At 51.2% G+C, this 14,440-nt stretch overlaps 1 non-coding gene across 1 annotated transcript; it reads left to right on the forward strand.

The window, feature by feature from the left end:
- The first annotated feature begins 14,108 nt into the window (after positions 1-14,108).
- TRNAS-GCU lies at positions 14,109-14,190 on the forward strand. Its single transcript has one exon. It is a non-coding gene; the product is annotated as a tRNA-Ser (tRNA).
- The last annotated feature ends 250 nt before the right edge of the window (positions 14,191-14,440 follow it).

Genomic DNA, 14,440 nt, shown 5'->3' on the forward strand with positions numbered 1-14,440 from the left:
CCTGCCCTTTGCCTGGCACCCCCTCCTCCCCTGCGGGATCCTGGTGCTTTACAGGGGCACCCCTGGCCTAGCGCCGGGGATTCTCCCACACACACTCTGTGCACTGGGCACGGCAGCGATCCCAGGAGTCTGCGGGGGAAGCCCAGACAGAGCCCCTGGCACAGCACCAGGCTCCCTCTAACCCCCTGTCCCACCTCCCCAAGAGATGCCCACCCCGGCTGTTCTGCAGCCACCAGGCCCCCAGCAATACCCACCTCCAGGACCCACAGCCTCAGGGCTGGGCACATCACAACCACCCCCTGAAACCCCAAATCTCCAGAAACCCCAAATCTCCAGAACCTGCCCAGCCACCCAGAGGCCTCCCCCACCACACTCCCCTTCCGCTGCTATCTCCCCCACAGCCCCACCCCCCCCATCAACACTGGTACCTCACAGTGCCTGAGAAGTGGATAGAAAGTGACCACCGCCCCCTGCTGGCCAGTCACACAGGCAGAGGGAGCCCTGGGGGATGTCTCTTGAACAGGAGAATGGAAGGCCTGGAGGGACAAAATAGGTAAGAAACGTCCATGCCTGTCACTAGCAAATAATGGCCACCATGGATCCACCCCAGTGGTGGCTGCATCTTAGCACTGCGGGAAGCAACTCCTCACAGAGGCCATTTGCCATGGGGTTTGGGATACTTCTGGACCCAGACTGCACTCAGAGTGACGTCCTCATCCCGTGCCAGCTGGAGAAAAGAAAAGGGTCCAGCCAACTCTCCCGTTACCTGCTGGGAACCACTGATCCCCAAACAGGGGGAGGCCTCTGGCTTTGATGTGTATTAAATATCTGGCTGGTCTCTTTCTTCGGCAAACATTTTAACAGAGGTAAAGGAGGGACCAAATGATTCACAAAGGAGACAGGAAAGATGATCTCTGGGCAATTTAACCCCCTGCAACATCCAGGATGGAGAAGAACTCAGGGCAACAGGTTCCCTCGAAGGAAGAAGTTGCTGGGATTTAGAAACACGGGGAACAGCCCCAAACCCGAGAGGATTTTTAACTGACATTTGATAATGATATAGAAAGAGGGAAATCCTGAGCTTTGAGAGCAACGTTCAGAAATGAAAGAGAAAGGGTGGAACTCTGAGAGATTTTGGATCCATTTTGCAAATTATAGAGACACAAGTGGAAAATCAGAGGGATTTTATATCAGTTGTTGATAGGAGGTAAAATCTGAGTGTTTCACATCAATATTTGATAAATGAATAAAGAGGAAATGGGCAACATTTGCAAACATTTTATATCCAGGTTCAAGAATCTGAGAAAAGTTGTAAATCTGAGATTTTCTTAGTATTTTATAATTAGAGAGACAGGGGAAAAATCTCAGGGCATATTCAATTAGAAATAGACAACTAGAGAGCAGTGGGGCAAACGTTTAGGTTATTTTATATGAATCTTTGAGATTTGCAAAGCAAATGTGTCACAAACTGCGTATTTGATAACATGAGAGAAAAACATCAAGATCTGAGGGGATTTTATATTGTTGTTAACGAACTAGTGGAAAAGGGGGACTGTTGGACTGGATTTTATACGACTGTCCAATACATAAACACAAAGTAATGGTTCCCCCCACCCCCACCATTCCCATGGGCAGCAGGGAGCCCTTTGAGGAGCTGATTAAAAGGGAGGGGGAGGGGGAGCTGGAAGGTCCCTGGATGTGGGTCAGGGGCAGCAGTGGGGGAGGGGCGGGTGACTGGCAACTGATGTTGGGGGCAACTGTGTTGGTAGTTAGGGGGCAGCAACTGGGATTGGGAAACTGGGGTCTGGGCAGTCCCCATGGGGGACACGTGCGCCTCCCTTCCCTGCCCTGGCAGAGACCCGGCATCTCATAGACTATCAGGGCTGGAAGGGACCTCAGGAGGTTTCTAGTCCAACCCCCTGCTCAAAGCAGGACCAATCCCCAACTAAATCCCCAAATGGCCCCCGCAAGGAGTCAGCTCCCAGCCCTGGGTTTAGCAGGCCAGTGCTCCAACCACTGAGCCATCCCACCCCCACTCCAGGGGCAGCCATGTGCTGGGGAATGACTCAGGGCAACAATTTCCCACCTACACAAGGACAAATCGCTGCAGATAAAACGGGTGGGAAAATGCTCCTCACTAGAGAAGATTTTAAACTGACGCTTGAGACTCATGGGGAGAAGGGGGGAAATCGGGGGAGATGGGAGAGCTGATCATTGGAGGGGATGGGGGGGAATCGCCCCAGATTTTATAGCCCGTGTGAGATACTGAGAGAGAAAAGGGGCAGAACTAGAGAGAATTTGTATCGGGGGCGAGAGGCAAGTGGCACAAACAGGGACAGGATCCAATTAACTCACCTCCCCCTTCCCCCGCCCGCCACTCCCCCCCCCCGGGAATTTCCTGGCTGCCCAGAGACAGTTCAACCCCCCTCTGCGTCCCACTGACCTTCCCCTACAACTCCAGCTTCTCCCCTCCCTGCCTGATACCCCCATCTCCCCACACCACAGGATCCCCGCCAGGCCCCAGTCTCTGCCCCCAAATCCCACTGGGGCTGAGGCAGCTCTGAGGCTTCTCCCAGGTTCCCGGGGCAGAGTCACTTTCCTGCCCAGCCCCAGTGCCCCCCCCCCGGGGTCTCTCACTCCCCGGGGGCTCCGTGGGAGGCTGGACACCAGGGATGCAGGACGGCAGGAATGGGGGTGACAGGCCTCCTCTTCCTCAGTCTCACGGCAAGACCCAGGGGGCTCGTCACTCTCCTGCTCGGGAGCGCTGGGAAGACCCGACCGTGGAGGGGCCGTCGCTGGGGGGGGGGGGCGGCCCCGCACAGGCGCTGAGCACGTCCTTATATCACTTCCGTGGCGGGAAAAGCGCTGAGGAGACGGAACGCTGAGGGCTGGTTTTGGCGGGAAAAACCGGTTTGGACTGGTTTGAGCCTGTCCCCTGATGGTAAACAAGTCCCCTCTCAGAGATGGAGTCCAGGGGTCAATAGTTCATATGCTCCAGATTGGATCTTATTTTAAAGCCAGTGATTTACTTCAGCAACATCTTATTAACCAACTAATTAAACCTATTGAACAGTTCATACTTCTCACACCTAACAATGAGATAAAAAAAAAGAACACAGACAAGCCTTGTCAGTAACGGCTAATGTCCTAACTGGGAAGCATGTGCGCTTGTTGCAGGGCTGCTGCTCAGGGACGGGAACCTCCTGCCACCCCAGCCTCCACAATCACTCAGGCTGCACTTTCTGCACGACTAGGTGCTGGCTGAGGGGGGCGTGGGAACTGGTGGCCTCTGCTGCAGGTGATGGGAATCGCAGGTATTTAAAGCCATGGCCTAGAGGAGGGAAGTGCCTAACTCCAGAGTCTGCAGCTGCCTAGGGCCAGGGCTGAGGATTTAGAGTCCCTAGTGCTGCCGTTGCAAGGTTCAAGCAGGCTCAGCCTTGGCATTGCCACCCCTCCTGCGGCTAGTAGCTGCAGCTGGCTAAGGCTGGCCTCTGGGAACTGGCCCCATGGCTGTAGCCAGAGAAGCTGCAGGTGGCTCTGTGACTACTGGGACCATTAAGCTAGAGCAGCTAAAGACACTGGAGTTCACCTCAAGGAACAGAGGTCATCAGTAGGACAGGAATGTCAGGTGGAGCAGGGAAAGAGGGAGCAGGTCAGGCTGGCAGAGGGAGCTTCCAGCTGGATGGGAGCATTTCCAAAGTAGAAAGGAAACAAGCATGGGGAGAGGTGGTGGTGACCAGGTAGCAGACTAGCATGTAGATGGGAGCAGAGGGAGAGAGGCTGGTGGCTTCAGATTCCCAAGGGCTAAGTCCTGACTTTGGGGAGATGGTGTTTGCAGGTGGCTGGCTCACATGGCAGGATGGGGGCTGAGGGAGGGGATCTGTCAGAACTGACCAGGTATCTGCTGGCTTTAGAACTCTGAGCTGAGACTAGGACCACATGCCGTGACTGGTGACATGGCGGGTACTGGAGACATGGCTAGAGAAGGTCTGAAGGAGGAAGGAGATAAATCTGTGGGGAGTTTCCTTGATCACTATGAAAGTTCTGCTCACTGTGGACACTGGTAAACCCACATGGGTGTACAGCTCAATAAGAAAACCCAGGGGCTGAGGGAGCTGTGTATGGCAATGCGTACAGTCATGTAGGGGTGTGTGATCAAAATGAAAAATGTCTCTGAGGTTCAGTACCGGGTATGCTGTGGGAACTTGGCAGATAAGTATGTGAGAGCTGAAGTGTTTAGACTTCAAGGTCGAGGCTAGTTTTTATCTGCTGGTAGGCAGTAAATAGGATGATAAGTCAAACAGGTGTTAGGATGATAATTACCCTATGGGGTTACAGCTGCGGCTGTGTAAAATTTGTTAACCAATTAGCAACTGTTTGCTTGCCTGCTTCAAGAGTATAAAGATGTATGCTGGAGAGAAATAAATGACTTTGCTGCCAATCAAACTGACTGAAGAGCTTTGTTCATATACGCCTGCGATGCAACAAATGGTGACCCCGACGTGATTGAATGAGGATAGTGTTGGTGGCCTGAACTGAAAGGAGGAAAAGGAGGCGCACCTGAGTCTCAGTGTCGAGCGGCTAGGAGCCGCAGGGCGTCCGAAAAGAGGGGTGCACCTGAGCTCAGTGTCGGCGGCGGCTGCAGGGCGTCCGAAGAGAAGGGCGCACCTGAGTTCAGTGTCGAGCGGCTAGGAGCCGCAGGGCGTCGAAAGAGGCGCACCTGAGCTCAGTGTCGGCGGCAAGCCGCAGGGCGTCTGAAAAGGGAGGCATACCCCAGCCCAGAGGTGAGCAGCTAACATCAATTCAACATGGGAACCGCTGCATCAGCGGAAGAAAGGACGGTGCATGAATATCTGATGCGCATCGCGGAGCGGCAGGGAGAGAAGCTCCCCTCTGATACGTTATCCCGTCTGCTGCGGTGGGGACGGAGAAGGGGACTTTCTGTTCAACCAAGTACAATTTTTGATAAAGCTGTTTGGGAGCGGCTAGGCTCCGAGCTTTGGAAGTCGGTGGCTCAGGGCGATAAGGAGGCCTTCTCCCTGAGTCCAGTATGGAATAAGGCGAAGGAGATAGTAGAAACTCTCGTGGCCGAGGCAGGAGTGCAGGTGGCCCTTTCTGAGCTCTGCCGCCCAACGCCCGGAATGCCTTCTGTGTTGCCGGTTGGAGCCAGAGAGTTTTTCGGTGGTGAGGACACGGTGATACCTTTGGCTTCCAACCCCTACCCCATGGATGATGTTGCCCCTGCTACGGCTCCACTACCCTCCAATGTGGCTATTGGCCCCGACATGATTGATCCTGCTACGGTCCCGTTACCCCCCGATACGCCCGAGCCTATGGAGACAGCCTTGCCGTATGCGCCCCCTCCAAAGCCATGCCGTGTCCACGGGACCTGGGGGTGCCACGATTGCGGGGGAACGAAGGGGGCTCGGGTGGAACATGTGCCATCAAAGCCATATCCCGATTTGACTACGTTTACTCAGTTTACTCAGTCTGATGCCTTCTATAAGGAGATGGAGCGCCAGGGTCGACAGCTGCAGCATATATGTGACAAGTTGGACCAATTGGAAGGTCTTCCACCTGGATCATCGCGATCGCATCTTCACAAGTGCTTTCATTCAACTCGCCCCCCCGCCCCGCCTGGCCCCGGGGACCCTCCAACTGGGGACCCTCCGGATCCGGTACAGCGCTGGCATGGAGTTTTAAGAGAAGCCATCCTTGAAGGTCTAACACCTGAGGCCTTTCCAGTGATTACGCCAGACCCTCAACACCCTAATCATAGACGGTGGGCCCCTTTGGACTGGAAGTTGATCCGTGAGGCACAGAAATCGATCATGGCTTATGGACTAGATAATCCGTATGTACAGTCTATCATTGAACAGGTATTTGCTGGCCAAGCAATGTGTCCGTATGATGCGATTAAGCTAGCTGACATGCTTCTTACACCTACACAGAAATTGTTGTGGAAAGATGATTGGGCTAAGAGAGTTGACTTGGCTCTTGTCCGCAATTTGGATTTTGCGGATGATGATCCTCGCGTGGCCACTGCTGATATGTTTTTGGGAGCCGGTCGCTTTGTTGACCCGCATTTGCAAGCCCGCCTCGATCCCCGGATCCTGCAGCAGTCGCAGGAACTGGCTTTGGCTGCCTTTAAAGCGGTGCCCCAGATGGGAAAGCCAAGCCCTCCCTACGCTAAAATTATGCAAGGCCCATCGGAACCGTATTCCACCTTTTTGGATCGCCTTCAAGAGGCTATTGATAGATCTCCTAATCTGACGCCAGAGGCCAGAACTGCAGTTGGACTTGATCTTGCAACCCAGAATGCAAATCCCACTTGCCACCGTATATTAGCCACCTTGCCCAAGACTGCGACCCTGATGGAAATGATTGAGGCATGTGGTAGGGCCGCTATGCTTGAGGAGACGGATAAGGCAGCAATTCATGCTAAGGCACAGGCCTCTGCACTGGCCGTGGCGTTACAACCCCTGCTCGGGCGACAGCGGGGGGCTAGAAAACCGACCCGGCCAGCCGGCCCCTGTTTTGGTTGCGGAAAACCCGGGCATTTCCGGCGGGACTGCCCTATGCAAAATGAGCAGCGGGCCTCTGATGTGTTACCTGAAGCTGCAACTGGCGCTTGCCCACGATGTGATAAGTTTGGACATCGCGCCGCCGACTGTTGGGCGCGTTACAAGAAGGATGGAACACCGCTGCCGGGAAACGGATTTCAGAGCGCCCCTCGGAGGAGCGCGACGACACAAGTGCCTCCAACCAGCAACCCGGCTGCCTGGAACGCCTCACCGGAGCAACCCGTGGCAGCGCCGGAGTGGACTTGGCCACAGTGACAGATGTAGTTTTAGAGACTGACGAGGTTCAAGTTCTTCCTTCCAACACCGATGGTCCATTAGGATTTGGCCTGAGTGCCCTTTTGATTGGCCGTTCGTCAACATCGAAACAAGGTATTTTTGTTTTGCCTGGCCTTATTGATGCCGACTATATGGGGAATATTGGGATAATGGTACGTGCCCTTTGTCCCCCTGTGACTATAACTGCTGGTACACGTCTTGCTCAGTTAATACCTTTCGAGGGATGTGTGCCCCGATCGACCCCGATTGACCGCAGGTCTCGAGGGTTTGGATCCACTGGCCCTCCCCAAACTGCCTTTGCTATGGATATCACTTTGCGCAAGCCCACCCGAACCGCTCGGCTTCAGGGATCCGATGGGCGGCAGATCACTCAGGAAGCTTTTATTGGGGATGCAATGCAGAGTGGGGTAACTGAGGCACCTGTGACGACAGAGGTAGAAGATACTGTGTTTACCTTGGAATCAGAGCCCACTGAAGCGGTTGCAGCTGAGGCCCCCATGCAGAATGATGTAAGAGATGCGCCATCTAACCTAGTGTCAGAATGCCCAGGGGCAGTTGTAAATGGGGCCCCTCTACAGAGCAACATGTGTCCTCAAGAACTGCCTGTGTGTGGAAAGGGAGACGAAGAGGAGCAAGAGAATTTAGCTGTGCAGCTGGCAGATACTGGCTCACCCATTTTTAGTACTGAAAGCTCTGGGGCTCAAAAAACATTTGTGCCTGTTACAGCTGCAGCAATTGAAGAACAAATCATTGCAGAAACTGTAACATCTATGGAAACCTCAGCTGAAACTTTAAAGCCTTTAGAAGCAGTGCCTGGAAAACTATTTCCTGAACTAGTCCAAGATATTACCACCGCTCGTTCGGGATTTGAGGCTGCAAACAGTAGGACTGAAGAAACTGCAACAGTGTCAGTATTAGAGATGACTGCTGCAATGGTGGATGGAATGACTGAGAAAGCAACAAGATGTACACACCCTGAGCCCCTGGAGGACAACTGCTTGTTAGCTGTGCCAGGATCCTTTTTGTTTGATCCTCCCTGAATGATTTAATTGATTGAGATAATTTTTGCTTTGCCTGAATGTATAGGATGATGTCCTGATAATTTCCCCCGTAGAACTTGAACCACGATGGTGGTGGAACAGAAGAAAAAACACTCACATCATTGATATTGCCAATGTCTAGAAATTCCTGACTAAAGGGCATTGAGAACTGACCCTAGTAAAGAAGCAAAGAATTGCACACTGGCAGGAAGACATTTGGGACTCCTGCTAAAAACTGTGGTATTGATTGGATTTGGGGGTTTATTCTACAGGCTGCGGCCTGTGTTTTGGATAAAATTTTAGCATGTATTGCGCCCCCCCCCCAATTGGATTGTAAATGGTATTACCCGGTTTTTAGAGTTTAATTGTTTTTTTTTTTTAAAGTTTGAGAAAACTCAGCCAAAAGGTTTGTTGAGTATTCTCAAAGGGAGAGTTTATGGTGTTATTTAGGCATAAATTTAGGTAATTTGGGAGAATGGCTTTGAATTTATGTGACCCAAAATACCTTTATGTAAAGTGCTTTTGTTAGCCTTTTTAGATTTTTGTAAATTTTGTATTATGTACTGATTATTGGCAGTTGTATGATTGTTTGATATTTGATGTAGCCCCACGGTGGAAAGTACAGATAGTTGTTCACAGAAGATACCAGAAGGGTAGGGGCTAGTACGGTTTAGCAAGAGGAAATATGGATCAGGCCCAGGCAGGCACGCAATAGATAGAGAACTTGAAGAGGAAAAAGGATCAGGCCCAGGCGGCGGGCAACAGACAACAAGCTTGGAAAACTGGTTGATAACCTTGAGGGTGTAGTTGATAGAAAAGGTAATTAACTACTAGCGAGTAATGTTAGGCAGAGTACAAAGTTAACTCTGTGGTTGCTGGAGGGAATAGCAGTTGAATTTTGTAAAGATGCTAAAGAGAAAAGTTTTTGGTGTTTTTGAAATGTTTGTAAATAAATTTAGGCAAAGAAATGAGTTTGCAATTGTTTGGTCATAAATAATTTTGTTGCATTAGTTGAAGATTGTATATTGTGCTATGTTATTGTAATTGTATTAGGCTGAGGGTATATAAGTGGTGATTTTTTTGGGGGGTTAAAAGTAGAAGTTAATAGTAAGAACCCTTAAGCTGTGAATAGCTTTGAATTTAGAAGTAAGTCAGGATGCAATTGTATTACTGTAAATGATTTAATTGATGATGTAATTTTCCTTTTTTTGCCTGATGGTACTAAGGGTATTTGTATATTGTATGTAATGATTGCTTGCCCAGTAGGGGTAGTTTTGTTTTGTTTTTTAGATATTAAGAAAATTGGTGTTAGCTGCATAGCATTTTATGTACCATGCATTTATTTATAGAGTTAAATTTATGTTATGTGTTTTATGTTTTGTTTTGTGGTGTTTGTTTGTTTTTCTGGCCAGAATTGTTTTTTGCGTTTTATGTGGTTTATGTTGTGTTTTTTCTAGGACCCCCCCTCCCTCAGTGTCAGTTTGATCGCCTGACATCTGAGGGATGATTTGGTAATAGAAGTTTGCCACAAGTTGGTGTGCTATAGAGAAGGGGGGAATCCTGTAGAATTTACACCATTTATTTGTTGTGCTTTGTTTTTGTTTGGTGTTGTTGGGGTTATGTTAAGAATTGCATGGTTATATAGGTTGGTTTTATAAAGTTTTAATTTTGGCTTGTGATAGATTGTGGTGTTATGCTGTTATAAGTTGGAAATGTTTTGCTTATGTTTTTATTCCTTTTTTCTTTCCCTCCTTTTTGATTTTGGGTAGAGGGGGGAGGTGTTGGGAATGGAATGTGAAATGCTGAGATTGTTTAGGCTTCTGGGACGAGCCGATTACGCTGGGAACTGTGTGTAAGGGCTGGCCTTCAGCCCATTCTCATCGGCCAGCTAATTGTAAATAGGATGATAAGTTAAACAGGTGTTAGGATGATAATTACCCTATGGGGTTACAGCTGCGGCTGTGTAAATTTAATTAACCAATTAGCAACTGTTTGATTGCTTGCTATAATGGTATATAAGAGCATGCTGGAAATGAATAAAGAACTCTCTGTTTTATCATCACATGGGTTGTCAGACTCTGTCCATGCTCTCCTGCGATGCAACACATTATAATCAGCCAATCAGAACCTCTCCATAGACCCCTTACACGACAACCTTTCGACAATACTGGCTACAAATATAGAACAATTGTCGCAACGGTGATCTGTACAGTTACAGATTATGTCAATAACGTCACAGGAGGTGACACGACATCAATGAGACTGATACTGGAATACTGCCTCCAATTTTGGTGTCCTCATTTGAAAAAGATGTTGTGAAATTGGAGCTGGGGCAGCAAAGAGCCACCAAAGGTTCTGAGGGCTGGAGAAAAATGCCTTCTAGTGAGCTATTGAAAGAGCTCAACCTGTTTAGCTTATCAAAAGAAGATTGAAAGGTGACTTCATTGAAGTGTTGAAGTGCCTTCAGGGAGAGAAAAGATTTGGGAATTAAAGGGCTCTTGAATCAAGCAGAGAAAGGTATAACAAGACCCAATGGCTGGAAGATGAAAAGAGACAAATTCATATTACAACAAAGGCACAAATATTCAACAGCGAGGATGATTCACCACAGGAACAAGCTACCAAGGAAAATGGTGGATTCTCCATCTCCTGATGTCATTTCATGAAGACTAGATGCCTTTCTGGAATGTATTTGCCCCCAAAGTAGCTATTATGCCATACAGGAGGCCTGTGATATGCAGGGAGTCAGATTAGATGCTCTAATGGTCTCTTCTGGCCATAAAGTCGACTAATTTCTGAAAAACTGAGTGTAGCATTGGGAGCAGCGTCTGATGTTTCCCTGTCTAGCCGGCTTGCTGCCTAGAACGAACCCTCCTTGAGTGGGGTGATCCACAGGGAGTAGCTCAAACCTCCAAAGGGCCTGGCCAGGGGCAGGACATTGGCCCAGCAAGGGAGGGGTGTGGCAGTGACATCACAAAGGCCTTTTGCAGGACCTCAGACTATTGGTCCAAGGTGGTGGGGAGGGGGTGACCTCACAGAGAGATGCTGACATCAGCCAGGCAGGACAGGGCGAGGGGCCAGGGAAACCTCAGAGACCCTGTGGCTTTGCTGCAGCAAGTCTCCTTCTCCAGGTCTCTCTTTGAGGACTGAGAGAGTATTCGGGTTCACGGACGTGAGCGCCAGGAGGAACCTCTTTCGAGTTTTCTCTTTCCCTTTTAGTGATTTTACTAGAAAACAGCCATCCCTGTTTAGAAGGTAAGAGCCTCCTGGAGGTTTGAAACCTGTTCAGTCTGATCCATCTGTTGCAGGGGAGTGCTCTGCAGCTCCCACTGTGGGAGGTCCACCCAAAAATGTGGGGCTGAAATAGTGCTCGGGCAGTGATCCCCACCAGTGACCTGGGCCATCCTTTGGGCTCTCTGGTGAGAACCCTCAGCCTCCCGTCCTCAGTCTCTACCCTGATTGTCTGAGCAGGGGGTTATTGACAGGAGGAGACTCAGGTCCTTGTTCTCTTTTAAGACCAAGGAAATAAGTCAGAACCAGTTCTATGTTTGATGGATTTTGCTGCTTCTCTGCATTAATGGTCTCTGAGCAGTTCATGATTCTCTCTAACATTGCAATTCTCCTCAAATACTTGCTGAATAATTACTGTCACTGTTGTTGGTCTGGAGCTCATCACAGAGCACTTTATTCAGGTCATTCAATGTCTGAAATTCAAGATCTGATGGTTAGTTTGTAAAAGCAGCAGAGAGTCCTGTGGCACCTTATAGACTACCAGATGTTTTGGAGCATGAGCTTTCATGGGTGAATACCCACTTCGTCGGATGCATGTAGTGGAAATTTCCAGGGCAGGTATATTGAAAATCAGGGCTCTTGGGTCCTATTCCCAACTCTGCCACTGACTGGCTGTGTGACCTAAGACAAGTCAATTCTCCTTTCTCAGCCTTAGCTTCTCCCTCTTTCGAGTAGGGATAATAATGATCCGCTCTTGACTACCTCACGGTGGGTGGAGGCAGGGCCGGCTCTAGGTTTTGCTGCCCGAAGGAAAAAATTTTGGCTGCCCCCACCCCAGCCCTGGGCTCCCCATAACCCTTGCTGCCTGAGCTCTGTCCCCCACCGCACCCCCTGCCGCCCCAGCCCTGGGCTCTGCACCCCTGCTGCCCCAGCTCTGGGCTCTCCTCCACACACACCCGATGCTGCCCCAGCCCTGGGCTCCCCCCCTCACCTGCACCCTCCTTCTGCCCCAGCCCTGGGTCACTGGTAACTTGCTCCCAGGGCGGGTCATTCAGCAGGAATTTTGGATGTGCACAGAACACAGACAGGACTGGTTCCTGCATAGTTACAGAACTGCAGTAAAGTGGAACAATTTTCAGCTTGTGTGATTGGAGGATATTTGGATCCATATTATAAGACTGTCCTCCATAAATGATGAAAAGTTGAGGTGCCTTTATTATTCTTTGTTTCTATGGGGAATTTGCCAGTGCAATATCACCGTCTTCCTTTTAAACAAACAAAACTAGAAAAAAATGGCAATGGCTGTTGAAAAAAGCAATTCCAGTCCTAAAAACCACGGGGAAGCATTTCTTGCTCAATTTTATCTAGTAGGATGCCCCTGGAACAATGGGAGAGAGAAACCTGCATCACTGAAAGTGCAGCCATGGAGACACCACACAGCAGCCTTCCCTAGCAGGGGCAGGGGGGCGAGAAGGGACATCATCCGAGCTCCCTGCATCCAGGTCACTTTCCTCAGCCGGGCTGCGTCAGGGGAGGGCAGAGAGCAGCAGCTTCTGATGCTCCCCTCACAGCCCGGCCCAGGTGGGGAAAGTGACCAGGACGCAGGGAGCACGTAGTGTTGCTCCTCGCTCCCTCCACCCTCTGTGGGGCCACGGAGGAGCGTTGGGGCAGGGGAGAGCAGTGAGCACCTTTGCATGGCCACACGGTGCCCTTTGACCCCCTGGAGCCCTGGGTGGCTGCCGGGGGCCCCACCCCTAAGGCCGTCTGGGCTCCCCAGCACGAACAGCAGAGACACAGGGAGACTGGCCACCCACTGAGCAGAGGTAGCCTGGGCGGCTCGTAATGGAGGCTGGGGGGGGCTCAGCCTCCCCAAACCTTGCATCGCCAAGGGGGCAGTGGGGCCCATGACTAGGGGCCCTGGCCAAATTGGGCCCCCCTGGGAAAGTCTCCCCCATGTCGGCCCCAGGGCTGGAGGAGCTCCCACTCCCTGCTACGGCCCGGGGGCTGCAGCAGGGCACAGAGCTTCTCTGGTCTCGGGGCCGCAGCGGGGCCGGGTAAAGGAGTGACAGGGTGGGGCCAGTGGGGGAAGGGGTGGCACAGAGGTGACAGTGGGTGGGGCTGTGGGAGGAAGGTGTGGAAGGGGGCGGAGCCACACACAGAAGTGGGGGGCGGGGGCAGGGTTCCGGTGCTGGGGCCCCCGCACTTGTTCTCCCTTTCCCTGGGCTTTGGCATCACTAGCCCCTGCTTAGCGAGTAGGGGTCAGTGGTCCCAAAATGTGGGGCATGACTCCTAGGGGGACACAGAGGAAGATTGATGGGGGCACCTCAGGGCCTGAGCCAGCCCCCATAGAGGGTAGGGAGGGAGCAACACTCAGCCCCACTCTGTCCCAGCTCTTCCTCAACCCCACCCTCAGCCTGGGCCCCTGGCTCCCAGCCCGGCCTCGACCCCCTTACCGCTGTCCACTCCCCTCTCCCCAGCAAACAACGGCCCCACTCCCAGCCCCGGTTCTCGACCGCGGCTTCCGAGGGGCCACAGCCATGGATACGAGGGCGCAGTGTGAAATGTTTGGGGCCCACTGGGTTAGGGTGACGTCCTCAATCACTTCTCTGCAGTCCAATGAAAGCGATTCCTCCCCCACCCACCCCTCCGTCAGGACGGCCTAGGTACGTTCTGCTGCCCTTCACTCGTACAGGAAGGAGAATAACATTTCATTGCACTCAATCCTAAAGTGATTTGTAACCCACCACCATCCCAAACTGGTCATTTTGGGGAAGCGGCCCCAGCATGCTGCATAGCTAGGCAGAGTAGGGGTGTCTATACTAACACGGCCTGTTCCTGAAGTCTTCACCCAGCTCCTCACTAGATGTGAGGGTAGAGCTCATTCAGCCCCTGCTTATGCTTATTATTTAAAAACTCCTTAGTAGCCCTATCTCTGCTGGCCTTAGATTTCTCCTCCTGTCCACTTTTTGACAACTCAGATGAGGTGGCCGAGTGGTTAAGGTGATGGACTGCTAATCCATTGTGCTCTGCATGCATGGGTTCGAATCCCATCCTCATCGGATGCATTTAGTCTTCACTCTCCTTTATAGACAACCATCTCCCCATTTGGTACAATGACAGATCCAGCAATGTTGCTTCTGTTACCCAAAATTGGGCCAGATAGTAAGCTTAGGAGGACTAATGACCCCACCCCAGAGTTTGGCAGAAAGCAGCATGTTTATTATACTAACAGCTAAGCTCAAAAGAAGACATTGGGGGGGGTCACACACTCACGCTCCCAGGACAGGCTCAGCACTGGAGATGTCAGGA

Source organism: Mauremys reevesii, linkage group 14 (genome assembly GCF_016161935.1).
Source record: "Mauremys reevesii isolate NIE-2019 linkage group 14, ASM1616193v1, whole genome shotgun sequence".
NCBI classification, from domain to species: domain Eukaryota; kingdom Metazoa; phylum Chordata; order Testudines; family Geoemydidae; genus Mauremys; species Mauremys reevesii.